Here is a 23,291-nt window from a genome sequence, read left to right as displayed (position 1 = left end):
TGCCCCCTCCATACTCCCCCCAGTCAGCGCCCACATAGCATTAAAAGGACTGCCGTCCGTTAACAGTGCCATTAACCCTCTGTGTGACCAACTTTTTACTATTGATGCTGCCTATGCAGCATCAATAGTAAAAACATGTTAAAAATAATAATAAAAAAATAATTATATACTCACCCTCCGACGGCCCCCGTATCCAACCCAGGCCTCTTCCGCTCCTCGCGCGCCGCTCCGGTCCCCAGAATGCATTGCGGCAATGACCGGAGATGACGTAGCGGTCTCGCGAGACCGCTACATCATCACGTGTTATTGCCGCTTGGGACCGGAGCGGCACGCGAGGAACGGGAAAGGCCTTGGCTGGATCCGGAGGATGTTGGAGGGTGAGTATATAACTATTTTTTATTTTAATTCTTTTTTTAACAGGGATATGGTGCCCACATTGCTATATACTGCGTGGGCTGTGCTATATACTACGTGGGCAGTGCTATATACTACATTGGCTGTGCAATATAATACGTGGCTGTGCTATATACTACGTGGGCTGTGTAATATACTACATGGCTGTGTAATATACTACGTGGGCTGTGCTATATACTGCGTGGACTGTGTTATATACTGCGTCGGCTCTGCAATATACTGCGTCAGCTGTGCAATATAATATGTGGCTATGCTATATACTATGTGGGCTGTGTAATATACTACGTGGCTGTGCTATATACTACGTGGGCTGTGTAATATACTACGTGGCTGTGTAATATACTACTTGGGCTGTGCTATATACTGCATGGGCTGTGTTATATACTGCGTCGGCTGTGCAATATACTATGTGGACTGTGCAATATAATACGTGGTTGTGCAATATACTACGTGGCTGTGCAATATAATACGTGGTTGTGCAATATACTACGTGGCTGTGCAATATATTTTGTGGCTGTGCAATATACTACTTGGCTGTGCTATATACTAGTGACTACGTGGGCTGTGTGATATACTGCATGGGCTGTGCTATATACTACATCACTGTGCTATAAACTACGTTGGCTGTGCAATATACTACGTGGGCTGTGTAATATATTACGTGGCTGTAATATACTGCGTGGGCTGTGTTATATACTGCGTCGGCTGTGCAATATACTACATGGCTGTGCTATATACTACATGGGCTGTGTAATATACTACGTGGCTGTGTTATATACTACGTGGGCTGTGCTATATACTACGTGGACTGTGCAATATGCTACGTGGACTGTGCAATATACTACGTGGCTGTGCAATATGCTACTTGGCTGTGCTATATACTATGTGGGACTACGTGGGCTGTGTTATATACCAACCAAGATGGCTGCATGCTGGAGTTGACCTTACCAACATGGCATCATGTTATCACTATGCGCTTGCGCATGCACGTCATTTCCGGTCTCAGACGCTGCAGGGCTGGTGACCCTGGCTCACATGGGCCCATGTGCTTCCGGTGTCGCCGCACTGTGCGCGCCGGTGACGGGTCTTGATGACGCAATAGGAAGGACTCTTCTTGGTGCAAATCACAGGTTCTAGGAGCTATAAATTAAATCCGTGAGTACAATATGTCACCCCTTGAGAAAGGCATCTGCTGAAACGCGCGTCGGGGTGGGCGCGGTAGTGTGTGCACAGCGACTCATATATCCATCTACGGGTATGTACCATATTTACATCTATGATTGATTCTGATACTTGTGATCTATACTATTGAACGGATATATTCAGTATATGTATGGTACTTTGTCCTTAATATATGTTACTCTGATGTGCACTTACTTGTGCCCTGTTTATGCGTGGTGAGGCTATCATGGGGGATCCATTCCTTGCCATTTGTTCACCTGTTATTTCCAATAAAGATTATTCGTCTATTTGCATATAATTGGACTCTTTGACTGCTTCTTTTCTCTGTTTGCGTTGCCTATATACTGCATGGGCTGTGTTATATACTACGTGGATGTGCTATATACTACGTGGGCTGTGCAATATACTATGTGGCTGTGCTATATACTATGTGGCTGTGCTATATACTACATGGCTGGGCAATATACTATGTGGGCTGTGCTATATACTACGTGGGCTGTGCTATATACTATGTGGGCTGTGTTATACACTGCGTGGGCTGTGCTATATACTACGGGGCTGTGCTATATACTACGTGGCTGGGCAATATACTACGTGGGCTGTGCTATATACTATGTGGGCTGTGTTATATACTACGTGGGCTTTATGCTACTTGGCTGTGCTATATTTCTCAGCTGTATCTGTGCATCATGAATCGTATGTGTTAAAGAGGGGGGCCCACTGAGACTCTTTCGCCCGGGGCCCTCAAAAACCTGGAGCAGGCCCTGGCTTCACTGATTGTTCGCTGCTGGGTGTGACCAATCAGCGACAGGCGCAGTCCGGCCGCGAATTGGGGTGGAATTTGAACCACGCTTCGCTAATTGGTCGTGCCCGGCCGGCCGAATCCTGTGTATAAATTGCATTATTCTGAAAACTTCATAAATAAACTACATACATATTCTAGAATACCCAATGCGTTAGAATCGGGCCACCAACTAGTAAATTATATAATTATGTACTATGTAGTAAAACACTGGGTAAAACTGTCAGAGATAGAAACTTGAGTGTATGGGTGGAAGTCAAACTCAACTTTAGTCCCCAGTGCCAGTCAGCTGCTGCTAAGGCAAATAAAATCATGTGATAAATTAAAAGTGGCATAGATGCTCATGACAAGAGCATAGTCACTAGTGTGGCCATACTTAGAATACTGTGTACAATTTTGGTGTCCAGTGTATAATAAGGATATAGCTGAACTAGAGCGGTTGATGAGAAGAACGAACAAGATTATTAGGGAAATGGGTGAATTGCAAAATCAGGAGCAAACTTGAGGTTATTCAGTCTGAAAAAATGAAGTCTTAGGGGCAATTTTATTACAATGTACAAATATATGAAGGGACAGTACAAAGATCTTTCTACATTGTAATGGTAACAAGGGGGCATCCAGTACATCAAAAAAGGTCTAATCAAGGTCAGCAATTCTTTACTGCAAGAGCAGTGGGACTATGGAACTCTGCCACATGATATTGTAATGGTCGATTCACTAAAAAAAGTACAAGGGGGCCTGAACCCCTTTCTTGATAAATATATTTCAGGTTATGGGTACTAGATTCTGTGATGGGACGTTGATGGAGGAAACTCTTCTGATTGCCGTATGGAGTCGGGAAGGAATTTTTCCCCTAATATGGGGCAATTACCATCTGCCTCATGGAGTTTTCGCCTTACTCTGGATCAACATATTACGTTATAGGTTGAACTTGGTGAATTTATGACAACCTTCAACCTTAAAAGCTATGTAACATGTTACCATATTATAATTAATACTTCTTTTACCAAACATGTACTGTTGGCATAATGTGTACTCTAAACAATTGCCTTAGAAGTGACCTCAATAGTAGCAATAAAATAAAATAAAAATATGTAGAACATAAGAAAATCGATAATGTAAAATAAAGCTGAAAATTCTCATAGAGGGGTGTTTTGGGTTTCTAAACTCTTAGTAGAGGACCGGAAGCTATCTACTTTCCTCAATCTGTATACAAGGTGACAGAGATCCTGTGTACTATGTGACCCGTGTTACAAAAATTTTGGCTCTCATATTTATATGTTACAAGGGTATAGAAAATGTATTAACTGTGGGCAGAATTAATCAGAGCCTGGATGCATGATTGCCGCCTGGTATATTGAACTCTGAATTCTCTGTTGTTTCAAAGAAAATATTTCAAGAAGATTTGGCCAGGGACCATAGAGCAGGAGAGGAAACTAGTCCATCACTGCACCCGGTTGGCTTTTCCCAGTGCCTCTCTATGTGATTAAAATGAACCTGTCACCAGTTTTTTTGTATATGAACAAATGCCACGGCATGCATGCGCAGTTATGTTTTATGATCTGCCCGCAGTAGGGCAGAGCAAAGTGCGGCTGTGCAAGCCAGCGATGTCTCTGCGTAGGCGCGAGAATTCATCTGGCCATGTGGATGACACAGGATGCGTCATCCACATCAATCAAAGCCGGAGAACGGCGATTACCAGCAGAGAGGAGGGACAAACGCTGCAGCAATGGCGCCCATCGGAGCTGACCAACCGGACTTACATACAGCATGGGGGCAACTCAAAAGGTTTTTGGGGGAATATACAGGGGGAGTCGGGATAATAATAACTTTGTGGAATTCAGTGCAAGTGCTCATGAAGGTGGTGGCATTTGTTCATACATGAAAAAACTGGTGTCAGGTTCCCTTTAACTTTAGGCTCTGATTCATGTGTAAGGGAATGGACTGTACTGTTGCGTTTCTGACCCTGAAGAACACCAATAGCGTCATGTAAATAATGTCATGCATTTTGAGATATATGTGTCAACTGAAGTGTAAACTATGTCCTACAATTTGGAAATTTATTAGGTAGTTGTGTGATATAATGTGAATTGCCATGTATGGTGATATCGTAATGTAAAGGTTATGCATGATGTGGGTAGTGTACAGTGCTGCATAAGTATAGGGTAAGATATAGATTAGGATTTAGGACATAAGATACTGACTGTAGTTTGATGACAATATTATAAGAGACATTTAATGTTTGGGACTAGCCCACAGTGACAGGGGGTTAGGCGACTAAATAGGAACTGCTTTCTGTTTGAAGGAAGTTTGTTGGTTTAGAGTGATGCGGTCAAGTTCAAGGTGCGATGGGCTGATAGCAAAGGCGAGTACATATTGTCCTGGGTGGTTTGAGGCCTTATACAATATCCCCCTCGGACATTCCTGCAATTCCCGGAGCTCAAAGCTTGATAGAGGTCCTATGGTGAGCACCTTAAACCTTTCCGTACAGAAGAAGGTGGAAGCTCATGTGGGGAAGTTAACGGATCTCGGGAGTACTGTGGAACTGGACTGGGAATCCCAGGGGCTGATAGGATCAGTCAACATATGGATAGTCCAGATGGAATGGAATGGAAAGAAAAGCTGTAAATATACTGTATTTTGTAAATAAGAAACGGAGGGAGCTGTTCCCGATATCACATGTCAATCTGATGCACTTGAACTTTTTTACATCTGTGTGTTGAAACTAACTGGGTGTCCCCTGATTCATGTGCAGCGGCTCATGTAACCAAAGACTTGGAGACTGCTAAGGCCTGCAAGTGAGTGTAACACGCTCCACACGTGACAGCACAATTGAACTGAGACACAATTTTTCTGTTAAATTCCAGGGTGACATGGAGCAGCAACTCACCCACAACTACCACCCTCTGTCACCTTACACATGCTAACCGCTGAACATGCTGCTGTTCTCCTGAATCTGACATTGTTTTACTTGTCCCTACATCTCTCCATCCGTGAGATGTGGAACCTCTTTTCCCTACATATAAATCTAATCTTTTTAGACTACTGCATAGCTCCCACCTTTCAAAGAAGATAAAGAAGGCAACATTTTTGGTCTTGCCCTTATTTGCACCCATTTGCCACATCATTCCCCTTGGCCACATAATTAAACCCTTGCATTAAGCCAGGTGACTGGTAGGTCCCATTCCTGGCTTTTCCAAATGTATCCATGGGGCTCAGGTGACTGGTGTGTCCAAATCCTAACTACCCCAAACATATCCATGGTTCAGTGATGGTCAATGGAGCAGATCTGTACTCTTTTAGCCAAGGCCATGATTCCCTAAGCTGACATTCTGTAGAATGTCAAATCTGTGTCTCTCATGATGGAGCCATGATGTCTTGCTGCTCTCTTGTAAAGAGTCTCTGATTCTTTGGATCTCTGGATCTCTTGGATGTCTGGATGTCTATGTTACAGACGAGCATATCCTCTTTTTATAGTTAACAACTGTCCTCCAAGCCAGCATCCAGACGTCAAGAGAAAGATGTGATGAGGTTAACTCGCATTGTTTGATTATTTATAGTTTATCCTTCAATGTTTGCAAGTCAACAAACTGGCAGGCCTGGACAATGTATAATTAACATATCAGCAAATATCATTGTTCATTTAACCTGCATCTCTGTCATCAAGGATAACAGCACAATATGATACAACAAATGTCAACTAACAAGTCAATATTACAGGCATATATGAACAAAAGTCTGTTTTCTTGACCAGACAAAGAACAAACACATAAATTCAAAAGTCAACATATAGATCAGTCTATTCCTCCTGGCTTACTGAAAATAGACGTCTGGTTAATTAAGATAAAATGATATGTCGTCACACTGCTCCAGTCTTTGTTTGCAAGATGCAGGGGTGACATCATGTCTGTAGTACATGTGACCATTGTAGCCAATAATTGAGCTCAATGACTTGTGCAGACTATACCCCTTCAATGCTGAGTCTTTTGTCTTCTAACGGGAGAGAAGAATGAGGAGCGAAGATGTTGGGTGAGTCTGGTCATCTGGATGTTGCTGCACAGCATGAACTCTGCAGGTTAGTGATATGCTCATGTTGTGCAGCATTCAGCTAATTATAGGAGGATATGTAACAGAGGGCATGGTGGCAATAAGGGACATCAGTTAGACTGCTCAGGACAGCAAGGCAGAGACACAAATTCAGGACTGTTATGCTGTATCCAGGATGGCTGTGATTCTTTTATTTATAATAAAATATGGAGGCAAAATCTTATCAAGATCTATGTCCGGCCCATAGATCTTGACAGCTCATTTACATATAAGAAAAACATTGTTTTCTCTGGAAAAAGACCTCAGATTGCAGATATCAAGGTATCATTTTATTCACCGTCCTATGACATACAGTGGGGCAAAAAAGTATTTAGTCATTCAGCAATAGTGCAAGTTCCACCACTTAAAAAGATGAGAGGCGTCTGTAATTTACATCATAGGTAGACCTCAACTATGGGAGACAAACTGAGAAATAAAAATCCAGAAAATCACATTGTCTGTTTTTTTATCATTTTATTTGCATATTATGGTGAAAAATAAGTATTTGTTCAGAAACAAACAATCAAGATTTCTGGCTCTCACAGACCTGTAACTTCTTCTTTAAGAGTCTCCTCTTTCCTCCACTCATTACCTGTAGTAATGGCACCTGTTTAAACTTGTTATCAGTATAAAAAGACACCTGTGCACACCCTCAAACAGTCTGACTCCAAACTCCACTATGGTGAAGACCAAAGAGCTGTCAAAGGACACCAGAAACAAAATTGTAGCCCTGCACCAGGCTGGGAAGACTGAATCTGCAATAGCCAACCAGCTTGGAGTGAAGAAATCAACAGTGGGAGCAATAATTAGAAAATGGAAGACATTCAAGACCACTGATAATCTCCCTCGATCTGGGGCTCCACGCAAAATCCCACCCCGTGGGGTCAGAATGATCACAAAAACGGTGTGCAAAAATCCCAGAACCACGCGGGGGGACCTAGTGAATGAACTGCAGAGAGCTGGGACCAATGTAACAAGGCCTACCATAAGTAACACACTACGCCACCATGGACTCAGATCCTGCAGTGTCAGACGTGTCCCACTGCTTAAGCCAGTACATGTCCGGGCCCGTCTGAAGTTTGCTAGAGAGCATTTGGATGATCCAGAGGAGTTTTGGGAGAATGTCCTATGGTTTGATGAAACCAAACTGGAACTGTTTGGTAGAAACACAACTTGTCGTGTTTGGATGAAAAAGAATACTGAGTTGCATCCATCAAACACCATACCTACTGTAAAGCATGGTGGTGGAAACATCATGCTTTGGGGCTGTTTCTCTGCAAAGGGGCCAGGACGACTGATCCGGGAACATGAAAGAATGAATGGGGCCATGTATCGTGAGATTTTGAGTGCAAACCTCCTTCCATCAGCAAGGGCATTGAAGACGAAACGTGCCTGGGTCTTTCAACATGACAATGATCCAAAGCACACCGCCAGGGCAACGAAGGAGAAGCTTCGTAAGAAGCATTTCAAGGTCCTGGAGTGGCCTAGCCAGTCTCCAGATCTCAACCCTATAGAAAACCTTTGGAGGGAGTTGAAAGTCCGTGTTGCCAAGCGAAAAGCCAAAAACATCACTGCTCTAGAGGAGATATGCATGGAGGAATGGGCCAACATACCAACAACAGTGTGTGGCAACCTTGTGAAGACTTACAGAAAACGTTTGACCTCTGTCATTGCCAACAAAGGATATATTACAAAGTATTGAGATGAAATTTTGTTTCTGACCAAATACTTATTTTCCACCATAATATGCAAATAAAATGATAAAAAAACAGACAATGTGATTTTCTGGATTTTTTTTTCTCAGTTTGTCTCCCATAGTTGAGGTCTACCTATGATGTAAATTACAGACGCCTCTCATCTTTTTAAGTGGTGGAACTTGCACTATTGCTGAATGACTAAATACTTTTTTGCCCCACTGTACATGTCCATATAGAATGCTTAGGAGGGTTGATCCTACTGACAGATTCCCTTTAAGCAGGGGTTGTCCAGTAGTGCACAACCCCTTTAAGAATTGTTGCTGTAATTACACATTATGGAGCACTCTGTAAAACGTAGGTGTCCATGTAATCCATAGAAAGCAGTGGTATTGCAAAGGGAGAGATGCTCTCTTTCAATGAGCTACGCATTTTAGTATACAAGCATTACAAATGATTCCTTCTTCATCGATGATAATGCAATGAGTTTACCTGCATCCCAATAAAAAATAAATTGCAGCAAACTCAACACTAGTATATGTTATGTGTATGGCATTACGGGATTGTAGGTAATCCAGTAATATGAATATTGGTTTCTGTCCATGGTGCTGAATGGATGAATGCATTCACTATGGGTTATTACAGTATATTATTCATATATGTGTATATAATACTAACATACTCTTTAACTATGAATGGGAAAGATTATTTATTACACTGAAACATTGCTCTTAGAAGAGGTAAGAAAGAACAAGCAGGTGAGAGACCCGACCCCTTTTATATTAGAGTTATTAGGTCATAGGTAACCAACCAAACCACTGGGCCAAGTGGAACTGAAGCATCAAACCTTAGTATATTGACCCAGTGAGTGTCAGGCATTGAGTCATAAACCACAGAATAAAATGTAATAAAATAAAGAACTGATCGCCAGTTCTTCAGTCCACTCAGTGGGCAGGTCAATAGCAGTGTGTCTATTCATTAAAAAGCAGCACAAAGTTATAGTCACTTGAAAACTTTGAATTGTTCTGAAAATTGGTAGGTGAAGTTTCATATTAATAAATGTAGAGTAATGCACCTAGGAAGGAGTAATTGTATTGCTACAGTACAGACAAAAAGTTTGGACACACCTTCTCATTTAAAGATTTTTCTGTATTTTCATGACTATGAAAATTGTACAAGCATCAAAATTATGAATTAACACATGTGGAATTATATACTTAACAAAAAGGTGTGAAAAAACTGAAATGTCTTATATTCTAGGTTCTTCAAAGTAGCCACCTTTTGCTTTGATGACTGCTTTGCACACTCTTGGCATTCTTTTGATGAGTTTCAAGAGGTAGTCACCGGGAATGGTCTTCCAACAATCTTGAAGGAGTTCCCAGAGATGCTTAGCACTTGTTGGCCCTTTTGCCTTCACTCTGCGGTCCGGCTCACCCCAAACCATCTCAATTGGGTACAGGTCTGGTGACTGGAGGCCAGGTCATCTGGCATAGCACCGCATCACTCTCCTTCTTGGTTAAATAGCCCTTACACGGCCTGGAGGTGTGTTTGGGGTCTTTGTCCTGTTGAAAAATAAATGATGGTCCAACTAAACGCAAACCGGATGGAATAGCATGCCGCTGCAAGATGCTGTGGTCGCCATGCTGGTTCAGTATGCCTTCAATTTTGAATAAATCCCCAACAGTGTCAGCAGCAAAGCACCATCACACCTCCTCCTCCATGCTTCACAGTAGGAGCCAGGCATGTAGAGTCCATCTGTTCACCTTTTCTGCGTCGCACAAAGACACAGTGGTTGAAACCAAAGATATCAAATTTGGAATCATCAGACCAAAGCACATATTTCCACTGGTCTAATGTCCATTCCTTGTGTTCTTTGGCCCAAACAAGTCTCTTCTGCTTGTTGCCTGTCCTTACCAGTGGTTATCAGCTATTTTACCATGAAGGCCTGCTGCACAAAGTCTCCCCTTAACAGTTGTTGTAGAGATGTGTCTGCTGCTAGAACTCTGTGTGGCATTGACCTGGTCTCTAATCTGAGCTGCTGTTAACCTGCGATTTCTGAGGCTGGTGACTCGGATAAACTTATCCTCAGAAGCAGAGGTGACTCTTGGTCTTCCTTTCCTGGGGTGGTCCTCATGTGAGCCAGTTTCTTTGCAGCGCTTGATGGTTTTTGCCACTGCACTTGGGGACACTTTCAAAGTTTTCACAATTTTTCGGACTGACTGACCTTCATTTCTTAAAGTAATGATGGCCACTCGTTTTTCTATAATTAGCTGCTTTTTTCTTGCCATAATACAAATTCTAACAGTCTATTCAGTAGGACTATCAGCTGTGTATCCACCAGACTTCTGCACAACACAACTGATGGTCCCAACCCCATTTATAAGGCAAGAAATCCCACTTATTAAACCTGACAGGGCACACCTGTGAAGTGAAAACCATTCCCTGTGACTACCTCTTGAAGCTCATCAAGAGAATGCCAAGAGTGTGCAAAGCCATCATCAAAGCAAAAGGTGGCTACTTTGAAGAACCTAGAATATAAGACATAATTTCAGTTGTTTCACACTTTTTTGTTAAGTATATAATTCCACATGTGTTAATTCATAGTTTTGATGCCTTCAGTGTGAATGTACAATTTTCATAGTCATGAAAATACAGAAAAATCTTTAAATGAGAAGGTGTGTCTAAACTTTTGGTCTGTACTGTACATATACAGTAAATGGGAGTATACTCGAGACTAAAAAACAGGAGAAGGACTTGGGTATTTTGGTTAGAAGTAAGCTGAGCAGCAGTACTCCATGTCAAGCAGCAGCCGCAAAAGCAAACAAGATCGGCCGATACTTGCGGGTATCGGAATTCCGATACCGAGATCCGATACTTTTGTGGTATCGGGAATCGGTATCGGGATTAATATCAATGTGTAAAAGAAAGAATTAAAATAAAAAATAGGGATATACTCACCCTCCGACGCAGCCTGGACCTTACCAATGTAACCGGGAGCCGTTGTACCTAAGAATGCGCGCTTGAAGGGCCTTAGATAACGTCACAGCGCTCTGATTGGTCCGTAGCGGTCGCGTGACCGCTACGCGACCAATCACAAAGCAGTGACGTCACCTAAGGTCTTTCAAGCGCTTGAAATACCTTAGAAGACGTCACTGCTTTGTGATTGGTCGCGTAGCGGTCACGCGACCGCTACGCGACCAATCAGAAGCTGCGGACGTCTTCTAAGGTATTTCAAGCGCTTGAAAGACCTTAGGTGACGTCACGGTTTTGTGATTGGTCGCGTAGCGGTCACACGACCGCTACGGACCAATCAGAGCGCCGTGACGTTATCTAAGGCCCTTCAAGCGCGCATTCTTAGGTACAACGGCTCCCGGTTACGGCGGTAAAGTCCAGGCTGCGTCGGAGGGTGAGTATATCCCTATTTTTTATTTTAATTCTTTCTTTTACACATTTATATGGATCTCAGGGCCTGAAGGAGAGTTTCGTCTCCTTCAAACCCTGGGAACCATACAGGATACCGTCCGATACTTGGTGTCCCATTGACTTGTATTGGTATCGGGTATTGGTATCGGATTAGATCCGATACTTTGCCGGTATCGGCCGATACTTTCCGGACGGTATCGCTCAACACTAATGATGAGAGGTTGGAAAAGTTGGGCTTATTTAGCTTAGAAAAAAGCCCCCTTGAGAGGGGATTTTTTTTATATGTAAAAATACATGTGTGGTCAATACAAAGGACTGGCACATGACTTATTCCTTCCAAAGAACCAGGAAGAAAATTCAATTCTGGCAGCTAAATAGGAAAGGGTTCTTTACAGTTAGAGCAGTCAGACTGTTGAATGCCCGACCACAACAGGTTAAAATGGCAGACACTATATCAGCATTTAAAAAAGGGCTGTTAACGTTAGTGATCGATAATGTATAATTGTTTGTTATATTTTATAAGTAAAGAGGAGTAAATCCAAACTTAGAAGTTCGGTGTTCATACAGAGAGAGACAGAGGGAACTTCCATGGGTCCGCTCATCCTTAATTAGAAGCTGTATTTGACAGACCTGTCTCTTTTCTATCTATGTAACTAAGTTGTTTTTTGTGCTCATGAATGCATGCATACCAGCCAAAATTCCATAATGCAAGCCCTACAATCAGGACTGGCTTCAGAGGTGTGCACGCTTGTGTGGTCACACACAGGACACATCACCTGTCTCTCCTGAAGAGGGCATCCTTGGCAGTGATGGGCACCAAGAGTATACAGTGGCATGTAAAATTTTGGACACCCCTGGTCAAAATTACTGTTATTGTGAACAGTTAATTAAGTGGAAGATGAAATAATCTCAAAAAGGCCTAAAATTAAAGATGACACATTTCCTTTATATTTTCGGGAAACAAAATATTATAATTTTAATCATTTTAAAAATTACAAAAAGGGAAATGAGCAGATGCAAAAGTTTGGGCACCCTTTGCGGTTGTGTGATCAGACAATTTTGACCAAGGTTTCATACCTTAATTAGCCTGTTAGGATTATGGCCTGTTCACTATTATCATTAGGAAAGGCCAGGTGATGCAAATTTTCAGCTTTATAAAAACCTAGCATCCTTTAACCTTGTGCCAAAAAACAGCAGCCATGGGTTCTTCTAAGCAGCTGACTAGCACTCTGAAAATGAAAATGGTGGAGGCCCACAAAGCAGGAGAAGACTATAAGAAGATAGCAAAGCGTTTTCAAGTTGCCCTTTCCTCAGTTGAAATGTAATTAAGAAATGGCAGTTATCAGGAACAGTGGAGGTCAAGATCAGGTCTAGAAGACAAAGCAAAATGTCAGTGAGCGCTGCTCATAGGATTGCTAGAGACGCAAATTAGAACCCCTGCATGGCTGCAAAAGTCCTTCAGAAAGATTTAGCAGACTCTAGAGTTTTAGTACATTGTTCTACTGTTCATAGACACATGCCTTAATGGAAGAGTTATCAGAAGAAAACCTCTCTTGTGTCCTCACCATAAAATTCAGAATCAGAAGTATGCAAAAGAACATCTAAACAAGCCTGATACATTTTGGAAAGAAGTCCTGTGGACAGATGGGGCTAAAATAGAACTCTTTGACCACATTAATCAAAGGTATGTGTGGAGAAAAAAGAGCACAGAATTTCAAGAAAATAACATCTCGCCAACTATTAGTAATGGAGGTGGATCAATCATGCTTTGGGGTTGTGTTGCAGCCAGTGGCACGATGAACATATCATGGGTAGAGGGAAGAATGGATTTTCAACAAATTCTTGAAGCAAACATAACACCATCTGTAAAAAAGCTGAAGTTGAAAAGAGGATGGCTTCTACAAATGGATAATGATCCTAAACACATGTCAAAATCCAGAACAGACTACCTCAAAAGGCGCAAGCTGAAGGTTTTACAATGGCCCTCACAGTCCCCTGATCTGAACATAATTGAAAATCTGTGGCTAGACCTCAAAATAGCAGTGCATGCAAGACGTGGGAATATCACAGAACTGGAAGAATTTTCCAAGGAAGAATGGATGAAAATCCCTCAAACAAGAATTGAAAGACTTGTCTGCCTACAAAAAGCGTTTACAAGCTGTGATACTTTCAAAAGGAGATGCTACTAGGTACTATCCATGCAGGGTGCCCAAACTTTTGCATGAGCCCATTTTTCTTTTTGTAAGTTTTAAAATATAAAAAATGACAATTTTTTTGGCCTAAAATACAAAAGAGATGTGCCATCTTTAACTTTAGGCTTTTTAGAGATCATTTCATCTTCAACTTGCTTAACTGTTCACAATAACAGTAATTTTGACCAGTAGTGCCCAATCTTTTACATGGCACTGTACATTCCTGATCACACACTTGATGCCCGGACTGTGAAATGCAGCTAAAAAGGAGGCAACAAGATTTCCTACTTTATTGAGTTGTACAATTTACGAGAACAGAATATGAATACTGTGTAATGATATTTTTTCGACACTGTATAACTTGGATGTCCATAGAAGGTATTTGTACAGGTCGTCAACCAGTCCAGGGTCAGCTCTGCCTACAATATGTTCACATGCTCTTTTTTTTACCTTAACCTAGGTAAACCTTAACCTCTTTACCTAGAAGTCATATGTTTGTACAACATGGCATAGCTACAGCAATGTAGAGACTAAAGGTGACCATGGGACCAGTGGTGATGGAGGATTTACAGCTGAGATCATTTGTAGGTCTATGACATACAGTAAGCAGCTAGTAATGAGGTTGACAGAAGTCTTGGGTCCTTCATTGCTACAGAAAAGTCTTCAGTGTAGACACTTCATGCATGCAGCTGTTATTCGGTTCCTTTATGGTGGGATTATTTTAGCACTGTATTATGGCATTTCCATAGGGATTGGTTCATACAGTTCATATCACTCCCTCCCCCCATCTTTTCCCATTTTTAATAGAAAAAAAAAAGAAAAAAGCATGGTGGCTCAGTGGTTGGCACTGTTGATTTGTAGCGCTGGAGTCCTGGGTTCAGATCCCATCAAGGTCAACATCTGCAAGGAGTTTGTATGTTCTCCCCGTGTTTGCATGGGTTTCCTCCAAGTTCTCCGGTTTCCTCCCACACTCCAAAGACATAGTAATAGGGAATTTAGACTGTGAGCCCCAATGGGACAGTGATGATGTCTCTAAAGTGCTTGGGAATTAATGGAATGTACAATAAATAAATGAAGTATTTGATGTCACTGTGTCTATAAAAGTTTCATGTTTCAAAAGATAACATTTTTTAACCCATACAGTGTACAGTATGTTGAAAAAAACTAAAATTTAAGAATTATATCATCTCCCCTCCCAAAAAAAATCCTAGAAAGTGATCAAAAAGTTATAAGAACCCCAAATTGGTGCAATAAAAACTAAAACTGACCATGTAAAAATAAGCCTTCATACAGCTCCATTGACATAAAAAAAATATGAATTTTCCTAAATTGTGACATATACAAAAAAAATTTTTAACTTCTGATTTAGATTTTTTTTTAAATCAGTTAAAGATAAAGCAAACAATATAAATTTAGTTTTTGTTAATTGTACTGACCTCGAGAATTATGCTGCCAGGTCATTCTTCTGTACAATGAAAGCAAAAATCGAAAATGGGGGAATTGTATTTTTTCACTATTCGCACTATTCGCATTCGGGTGCTAACCTAGTGGCTTTGGCGTGCTCGAAATATATGTTTGACTCCCCCCGGCTGTTAGATAGACGCAGCACATGGGGGGATTGACTGTTTGTTAGACAATCCCTGCATGTGTTGCAGTTGTCGAACAGCTGCGAGACATGCAGTGGCGGGGACGCGAACATATTATTCGAGCACGCCGAAGACATTTTGTTAGCACCCGAGCATGCTCAGATAACACCTTATCCAAACACGTTCACTCATCACTAATGGTAAAGTGAAATAAAGATACTAGCCTTCATACAGCTGTTATCTCTTGGATGAAGGGGAAGAAAAAATACAAGTGCAAAAATGAAAATTGGCCTTTTGCAAAAGGGGTTAAGCAGCAAGAATTCTATTTTTTTTATTATAAAAAATCCAACGGCTCTCAGATCCAATATAAATTTGGGTGTAAAATTTGTATTAAGTGTTCAAAAAAGTAAATGGATGACTATACATACTACGAAATAATCATAACCTTCTTTTATGTTCTTCAATTATTTAACTTAATGTTCCTGTTATGCTGTAGATTCTCAGTCTGTTCTGCTTCCAATTATAAGCATGACAATACTAGCTATCCCTTTAATCCCGCTCGCTCATGGTCGACATAGGCTGAACCAGGCTTTATTCCTTTGTGTGATGTATTATTCATTATTGTTGCAGAATAATGAAATGATCATTTGAATAACAAAGACCTCCAGACTCCTTCCGTCAACTGCTTAAAGGATAAAACATGGATTTTGGTTATTATTAACTACACATTTTAACAGTAATAGCCCTAATAACTGTTCGAAATACATTTTCTGCTCTGTTGTGTTTTATAGCTGAAATCATTGAAAAGATTCTTTTACAAGAATATCACATAGCAATATCTATTACTTTATCAATATCTGCTTTATGGAGCTGTTTCAATTGTACAAATGTTCATCGTGTTTACTATACTCAATTTACCAGAAAATTAGGAGTTTTAAAACACAGCAGTAAAAAAAATAAAATATTACAAGAAAAATGTAATAGATTCTGTGACACATATATAAATAGCTAATACATTGTTTCAAAAGAACCCAACATACCCGTTGATGGATATGATTAATATGTCTGTTTACTATGAACATATACGTTAAAGTGAATCTCCACCTTTTATTGTCATGTTCATCATGCCGATTAATTACTTAATATATCTTTATTGGAAGCCAAGATCTGTCTTTATGATACATACAGTTGTGCTCAAAAGTTCACATACCCCGGCAGAATTGTTGGTCTCTTGGCCTTTTTTCAGAGAAAATTAATTCTAACACCAAAACTTTTTCTCCACTCATGGTTAGTGGTTGGGTGAAGCCATTTATTGTCAAGTACGTCCCATGCGCAGCTTCTAGGCTGATGATTGGAAATTTGCTTCCAATATTTGCTGATAACATGTTGAATTCATCTTTCCTTCAACTTTGACCAAGTTTCCTGTGCCTTTGTAGCTCACACATTCCCCAAACATCAGTGATCCACCTCCATGCTTTACAGTAGGAATGGTGTTCCTTTCATCATAGGCATTGTTGACCTCTCTCTAAATGTAAAGTTTATGGCTGTGGCCAAAATGTTCAATTTTGGTCTCATCACTCCAAATTACCTTGTTACAGAAGTTTTGAAGCTTCTCTCTGTGCTGTTTTGCATATTGTAGGTGAGATACTTTGTGGCTTTTGTGCAGTAATGGCTTTCTTCTGGTGACTCGACCATGCAGCCCATTTTTCTTCAAGTGCATCCTTATTGTGCATCTTGAAACAGCCACACCACTAGTTTTCAGAGAGTCGTGTATTTCAGCTGATGTTATTTGTGGGTTTTTCTTTGCATCCCAAACAATTTTCCTGGCAGTTGTGGATGGCATTTTTGTTGGTCTACCTGACCGTGGTTTTGTTTTTACAGGGCCCCTGATTTTCCATTTGTTAATCACAGTTTGAAAGCTGCTGACTTTCATTATCAATTCCTTGGATATCTTTTTGTATCCCTTTCCTGTTTTATACAGTTCAACTACCTTTTCCCGTAGATCCGTTGACAATTCTTTTGCTTTCCCCAAGACCCACAATCCAGAAACATCAGTGGCAGGATGAAAGATGCAAGAGTCTGTCTGGATCCCAGAAACTCACTCAGCTTTTATGCACACACTGATTGCGAGCAAACAGGTCACAGGTAAGGATATCATCTTTAGTAACTATTCAAACCCATTTGTGTCAACTTCTGTGCATGTTATCAGGCCAAAATCACCAGGGTAAGTGAACTTTTGATCAGGGTCGTTTGGATATTTTGGGTTATCATTATGATTTCAAAAGAGAAAACACACGGTAATGTGCTGCTGCAGTGCAATATAGTGCAACCTCCACCAGGGGATGCTGGTGAGGGAAGAGAGGTTGCACTCACAGCATAGCAACACTGAGCAGCAGCACAGGTGCCACAGGTAACAAAAGAGTAGTCAGACAAGCCAAATCCAAAACAGTCAGGAGCCGAAGTACCAAAGATAACAGCAAAACACGTAGTCAGGGACAAGCAAGAAGTCAGAGCCTACTGGGAACGTGGTAACCAAAATGTGAGACGTAAGACGAAATCAGGGTACAAGCCAGAGTCGAAGCCAGTCGGGGAGTGTGGTATCAGAGACGGAAAGCAAGGGGCGAAGTCCAGAGATCAGGTCGAGTCATACACGAGTACAGGTAGTCAGAGGCACAAGGATCACTAATACAGGTATACAGGTCAGGGGCTCAAGCTAGGAAGCATGAACTATAGCTGACACTGGCTCGCAGGCTGCAGAGGACTGAAATAGCGCAGCCAGCTTCAAAACAAGGCACATGGGATTAACTCCCGCATGACCAGTCCAGAGACAAGACAGCTGAAATCAAGCTCAGGATTGGATAATGTCACACAGTAGTTTGACAATAAATGGCTTCACCCACCCACTAACCATGAGTGGAGCAAAAGTTTTGGTGTTATCATTCATATTCTCTGAAAAAAGACCAAGAAAGAAATAATTCTGCCGGGGTATGTAAACTTTTGAGCACAACTGTAGTTCCAATCCCTATGCACAGTTATTCATTAGGCTGCTCTTCTAAGTGATTATTGGGATATCACTAGATTTTCTGTCTTTGCAAAAATATAAATTGAGATTTCTCAGCGGTTTATACCTTTCTAATAGCTATTAAAAGGTAGCAATGACTGGAGACTTTCATTTTTTTTTCTATGTACTGGTTAACATGATACAAATATATAGTTTTGACCAATTTGGATGATAACACAATATCCGGCTGCGCTGCTCTAATGAAGATCCTGTGGACCAAGGTGAGTTGAACGTTTTTCATTACCAAAACACGTTTCAACACTTTTCAAGTAGTAAAACAATTGCATATGCAGTAGCATACGGTTGTCCAGTGTTGAAATATAGATCTGTCAACTCATCTTGGTCCTAAGAATTCCTCCTTACAGCAGTGCAGCCGGATATTGTGCTATCCACATTGGTCAGCTATCTTGGAGGAGATTGTCCCCCACCCTCGAGGCCGCAGCAGCTGATATCTTGAGGTGTTCATAGGAGTTGTGCCTACACACAACAGGTGATGCTAGTACTTGTACACATCACTCTAGACCTTCCATGCACATTAGATAACTCTCAGCCAAATGATTGTCCAATCTCTCCTGACTGCGCCATACACAGGAGCACTTAGCTCCATTCTCTATGATACAGCTATTGCCAGATTCTTCTGTCTGTGGCTTAAAGGCCCCGTCTCACATAGCGAGATCGCTAGCGAGATCGCTGCTGAGTCACTAGTTTTGTGACGCAACAGCGCCCTCAGTAGCGATCTCGCTATGTGTGACACGTACCAGCGATCAGGCCCCTGCTGTGAGATCGCTGGTCGTGTCGGAATGGCCTGGACCTTTTTTTGGTCGTTGAGGTCCCGCTGACATCGCTGAATCGGTGTGTGTGACACCGATCCAGCGATGTCTTCACTGGTAACCAGGGTAAACATCGGGTTACTAAGCGCAGGGCCGTGCTTAGTAACCCGATGTTTACCCTGGTTACCAAAAAAAACAAACAGTACATACTCACCATCTGATGTCCGTCAGGTCCCTTGCCGTCTGCTTCCTGCTCTGACTGAGATCCGGCCGTACAGTGAGAGCAGAGCGCAGCAGTGACATCACCGCTGCGCTCTGCTCTCACTGTACGGCGGCTCAGTCAGAGCAGGAAGCAGACGGCAAGGGACCTGACGGACATCAGATGGTGAGTATGTAGTGTTTGTTTTTTTTGGTAACCAGGGTAAACATCGGGTTACTAAGCACGGCCCTGCGCTTAGTAACCCGATGTTTACCCTGGTTACCCGGGTGCTGCAGGGGGACTTCGGCATCGTTGAAGACAGTTTCAACGATGCCGAAGTCGTTCCCCTGATCGTTGGTCGCTGGAGAGAGCTGTCTGTGTGACAGCTCCCCAGCGACCACACAGCGACTTACCAACGATCATGGCCAGGTCGTATCGCTGGTCGTGATCGTTGGTAAATCGCTATGTGAGATGGAGCCTTAACTCAAGGAATAACAAAAGGATTGGCTACTGAGAGCCAACTGGATGCTTCGCTCTCTTGACATCATCTGTCAGGGGAGTGTCAGGAAGACCCTGTAACAGTGTGTCACCCCAGTCTGCCTCCATGGACTATAATGTAATTAGCCTCCATTGGCATTCCTTATCCTGCATCTGGTGGGACCATGTGTGTCTTTGTTCCTCTCTGGAGGGGTCCTCGTTTATGACTAATCACAACTTTTCAGACTGGCAAGAGACAGGGCTTTTGGGACCCTCTTTCCCTCTTTGAATGAAATGTACCTAATGGTTAAGGGGGTGGGATGTGAGTACTTCTGCCCATCCAGGGGGCTGATCTCAAGAGAGGTAGAACAATAAGCCACATGTTTGGGGTTGGCAGTTGGTGTTATATCTTGGAAGGGCTAAGATCTGCTGCTGCTGAGGTCAGATCCTGGTGCCACTACTTGGACATTTAGAGACTGGAGATCATCTGGAAAGTACTATTGTCTCCATTTTGGGTACCCTGGTGGATTAGAGGATCTATTAAAAAAACATTGTTGCATATTCCTTGGCACTGGATTACCGGGTGGCACCCTTGGATTTGTTCTTTTTATTGCGGCTGTATTGCAGACTCTAAGCAATCATACCTATGTTCTGTGGAATATTCTCCCAGTCCCAATAAAGGTTTCTTGGATTGTTCACCAGTCTGCTGCTTCTGCGTGCTCTGTCACACACCGTCACTGACCCATGCACACATTAGACTGTCGGCTGACCCTGCTAATATCGGCTCGGACAACCCCTTCTCAATCACGTTGTTTGCCCCAAGTAAAATAATAACTGCTATAGTCACTTTGATCTGAGCAATGGACAACCCCTTTAAGTCAACTAGATATCTACCCTTGTGTTACTCCTCTTTCATAAGATGTTGTATCGCATACATGGCAAAGGTAACATTTCAGCTGCACTCTCCTCCTGACTCTTTTTTTTATTTACTGTGTTACTTTTGATGGATTGTAAATAGAACAAATACAAGCTCTGAAAGGGCGAGGAAAAAAGTAAAAAAAAGTGATAAAAATCATCTGTTCAACCTGCTGATGATCTGGTGGTGCCTGCTGGTCTCTGTGTCCCTGCAGTGATAGCACCACGTACACGTATGTGAATGCTGACCAGTCAGGCATATTTTTGTAATGAAACCAGTAAATAAAGATTCTACGGAGCAGTCAATTACTGGGCCAGACAGCAGACCATCGGGCAGGGAAGGTTCAGCAGCCAATAGCTCAGCACCTACATAAATGTTTATTTTCCATATAGAAATTTCATAGAATAACAGTGTACATGAATGATAAAGAAAAAAAAAGTGGAAGGATGTAATGTCAGCATTGTTCAGTCACGGCAATATGCAATATTAAAACTAGCTGATTCCAATAAAGAAAATTTTAATTGTCCAGCTAAATGGTGTTTTCTAGTTGTCTCATTGGTGCATTCTAATAAACATCTAAATTTTACCATAAGAAACCAACCTTTCAAGAGATACCCATTATATATATATATATATATATATATATATATATATATATATATATATATATATACAGTTGCTTGCTAAAGTATTCACACCCCCTTGGCTTTTCACCTATCTTGTTATCTTGCAACCTGTGTGTAAAGGTACCTTCACACGAAGCGACGCTGCAGCGATAGCGACAACGATGCCGAGCGCTGCAGCGTCGCTGTTTGGTCGCTGGAGAGCTGTCACACAGACCGCTCTCCAGCGACCAACGATGCCGAGGTCCACGGGTAACCAGGGTAAACATCGGGTTGCTAAGCGCAGGGCCGCGCTTAGTAACCCGATGTTTACCCTGGTTACCAGCGTAAAAGTAAAAAAAACAAACAATACATGCTCACCTGCGCGTCCCCCAGCGTCTGCTTCCTGACACTGACTGAGCTCCGGCCCTAACAGCAGAGCGGTGACGTCACCGCTGTGCTTTCACTTTCACTTTAGGGCCGGCGCTCATTAAGTGTCAGGAAGCAGACGCTGGGGGACGTGCAGGTGAGTATGTACTGTTTGTTTTTTTTACTTTTACGCTGGTAACCAGGGTAAACATCGGGTTACTAAGCGCGGCCCTGCGCTTGGTAACCCGATGTTTACCCTGGTTACCAGTGTAAAACATCGCTGGTATCGTTGCTTTTGCTTTCAAACACAACGATACACGGCGATCGGACGACCAAATAAAGTTCTGGACTTTACTCAGCGACCAGCGACATCACAGCAGGATCCTGATCGCTGCTGCCTGTCAAACTAAACGATATCGCTAGCGAGGACGCTGCAACGTCACGGATCGCTAGCGATATCGTTACAAAGTCGTTTCGTGTGAAGGTACCTTAAGTATGTTTGCAATCCTATATGTGGGTGATGCATCATCACTAAATAGTCCAAGTTGGTTGAAGTGGCATAAATTTAATTTATGGAATAAAATAACTAAAAATTGACATGTGTATATGTCTTCACCCTTTTGCTATGAAACCTGAAAATTTCTGGTGCAAGCAATCACCTTCATAAGTCACATGCTTAGTGAAAGGAAGTTCTACTTTTACCTTTTCTGAATGGCCACAGAGGCTTCAACACCATTAAGCAAGAGACGCCACTAACCAAACAACACCATGAAGACCAAGGAGATCTCCAAACAAGTCAGGGACAAAGTTGTTGAGAAGAACTAGTCAGGGTTGGGTTATAAAAAAATCCCAATCTCTGATTATCTCCCTGATCACCATCAAATCCATTATCATCAAATGGAAAGAACATGGTACCACAACAATCTTGCCAAGAGAGGGCCGCCGCCAAAACTCTGAGCCCAGGCAAGGAGGGCATTAATGAGAGAGGCAGCAAAGAGACCAAAGGTAACCCTGAAGGAGCTGCAGAGTTCCCAAGCAGAGTCTGGAACATCTGTTCATACAACCACAATTAGCTGTACACTCCATACAGGTGGTCTTTATGGAAAAGTGGGCAGAAAAAAACCTTTACTTACATACAAAAATTGTAAGGCTCGTTTTGAGTTTGCCAAAAGACATACAGTATGTAAGACTCCCCAAATATATGCAGGCAAGTGCTGTGGTCAGAAAAGACTAAAATTTAACTTTTTGGCCACCAAGATAAACGCTATATCTGGCACCAAGCCAACAGAGCTCATCACCCCAAGAACACCATCTCCACAGTGAAACACGGTGGTGGTAGCATCATGCCGTGGGAATGGTTTTTGGCTGCAAAGACAGGGAAAATGGTCCAAGTCGAGGGGAAGATGGATGAAGTGAAATACAGGGATATTGTTCAGCAAAACTTGTTTTAGTCTTCAGTGATTTGAGACTGGAACCAAAGTTCACCTTCTATCAAGACAATGACCCAAAGAGTACTGC

The sequence above is a fragment of the Ranitomeya variabilis genome, chromosome 3 (genome assembly GCF_051348905.1).
Source record: "Ranitomeya variabilis isolate aRanVar5 chromosome 3, aRanVar5.hap1, whole genome shotgun sequence".
In the NCBI taxonomy this organism is placed as follows: Eukaryota; Metazoa; Chordata; class Amphibia; order Anura; family Dendrobatidae; genus Ranitomeya; species Ranitomeya variabilis.
This window is presented reverse-complemented; position numbering follows the sequence as displayed.